Source organism: Gymnoscopelus braueri (assembly GCF_963280865.1).
Source record: "Gymnoscopelus braueri genome assembly, chromosome: 15".
Taxonomy (NCBI): domain Eukaryota; kingdom Metazoa; phylum Chordata; class Actinopteri; order Myctophiformes; family Myctophidae; genus Gymnoscopelus; species Gymnoscopelus braueri.
In genome coordinates, this window is record NC_137620.1 from 50,470,332 (window position 1) to 50,472,831 (window position 2,500).

General features: G+C 38.6%; 1 protein-coding gene across 1 annotated transcript in view; it reads left to right on the top strand.

Moving 5' to 3' along the window:
* The window catches only part of nfxl1 (nuclear transcription factor, X-box binding-like 1), a 47,445-nt gene that overhangs the window by 43,859 nt on the left and 1,086 nt on the right, over positions 1 to 2,500 (top strand).

Consider the following 2,500-nt stretch of genomic DNA (forward strand, 5'->3'; position numbering starts at 1 on the left):
TTCTTAGATTTTTTTATTTATTAGTTTTTATATTTTAGATTTTTGGGTGGGATTTCTTTTTTAAATAATATATATTTGAAACGGAAAAAAGGGATCTTTCCTTGTGAACCATAAAAATGTGTACATGACCCACAAAAGGGTCCCGACCCACTGTTTGGGACCACTGTGATCTAACCCAGTGGTTCTCAACCCTTTCCGGCCGCGACCCCCCAAAATAATCATATTTGAACTGGGGACCCCCCACCCTGATAAGCACTTGGAATGTAGGAGTTGATGCATTACGTTTAGTTTGACTCTATTGTGAAAATAGCAGATCTTCAAGCTCACAACGCCTCGCAAGGAAGGTGTTGTGAGCTTGTAGATTTGTCATTTTCAAAATGTTTTCTTATATTATTATTATTGTTAGACAATTTGGCCAATGTTTGATTTTTTTTTATAGTATAGTAACTATAGTTTGTTGATTACTTTTGATGCAGTAATGTTTTTGTTTTTTTGGTATTAAAAAGGTCTTAAAGATCCTTAAATTGTCACTTCACTGTCATCTGGGGACCACCCCAAATCATGTGGGGACCCCCCTGGGGGTCCCGGCCCACATGTTGAGAACTAAATTTGACCAGCTTATCAGCTGGACTTTGCTGGGCTGTCCAGTGTCCAGCCATCTAAACCAGCTTAAGCTGGTTTAATGGCATACCAGGCTGGACAAGCTTGTCCATGCCATCTAAACCAGCATACCAGGCTGGACAAGCTGGTCAGGCTGGTTTGTCAGTGTAGTTGGTTAGCTGGTCACTAAGCTGGATTCTGCTGGTCTTTGCTGGTCAGCCAGCTGGCTGGCTGGACTGACCAGCAAAGCCAAGCTGGTAGCTGGTCTTTGCTGGTCAAATGGGTGGACTGACCAGCAAAGACCAGCTTACCAGCTGGACTTAGCTGGTCAGATGGCTGGACACGGGACAGCCCAGCAAAGTCCAGCTGATAAGCTGGTCAAGTTTGGTTAGATCAGTGGTTCTCAACATGTGGGCCGGGACCCCCAGGGGGGGTAGTAGAGTCAAACTAACTGACTAAACTGACTGACTAAACTGACTAGTAGAGTCAAACACAGTAGAGTCAAACTACGTAATGCATCAACTACATTCAGGGTGGGGGGTCCCCAGTTCAAATATGATTATTTTGGGGTGTGTCAGGGTTGAGAACCACTGGGTTAGATCACTGTTTCCCAAACAGTGGGTCGGGACCCTTTTGTGGGTCATGTACACATTTTTATGGTTCACAAGGAAAGATCCCTTTTTTCCGTTTCAAATAAATTATATATTATTTCAAAAAATGTCTCACCCAAAAATCTAAAATCTAAAAACTAATAAATAAAAAATCTAAGAAATTCCATCAATTAATTAAAAAGAACGAATGAAAATAGCAGATCTGCTATTTTAACTAGTTTGGATCCCGGGGAGACATCATACCTACCATTACACTGTGAAGATTTTCTTCTGTGACAATTGCCCCCCCAGTATATATACAGTATATTTTATTTTATTTTATTTTATTTTTTGTTATATTACCAACACACAGATCTGCAGAAAGTATGAATCTCACCGACACACGGATCTGCAGAAAGTATGAATCTCACCGACACACGGATCTGCAGAAAGTATGAATCTCACCGACACACAGATCTGCAGAAAGTATGAATCTCACCAACACACGGATCTGCAGAAAGTATGAATCTCACCAACACACGGATCTGCAGAAAGTATGAATCTCACCAACACACGGATCTGCAGAAAGTGAGAGTGAATCTCACCAACACTGTGTGAAACTTAGCACATGTATTTAAATGCGAACTTACAAGTTACAAGTAAGTTTGTGGATAGGAAAATACATTTGTAAAAATTCTCTTAAAAAAGCGTGATGTTTGTCTCAAAATGATGTAACAGGAAAAAGGAATGTATGCGTGTGTTGGTCTACTCACAAATAAGATCCAACAATTCACACACAGAATAGATGATTTACAAATGATATTTTATGATAAATGCACACACAAGTATAATATATTTTAGTAAAAATTACAAAAAAAAGGCACAAATAAATAATTTGTGTTTGTAGATTGCAAAATACATTTGTAAATCATGGAAACACATTTGTAAATCATGGAAACACATTTGTAAATCAAAGAATATTTGTGCATCTTGGTATTGGATTCACAAATACTTTTGAGACAAATCTCTCCCCATACAAAATCATCATTACACAAATACAGAGTAGGAAAAACAACGTATCACAAACTTTAAAAAAAAAACCTTTTTTTATCAATATTTTTTTCGGCGGTATATCGATTATTTATCGCGGGAGAAAGTATCGCGATATATCGATATATCGTCCCACCCCTATTTACTACTAAACGCTGCTCTCAACATTTGAAGTGAGAAATATACAATGTAATATTACTGCAAGTCGCTAGGAAGACGCTGTTCGCGACACAGACAGCTCCCCAGTGGAAAAACATTTC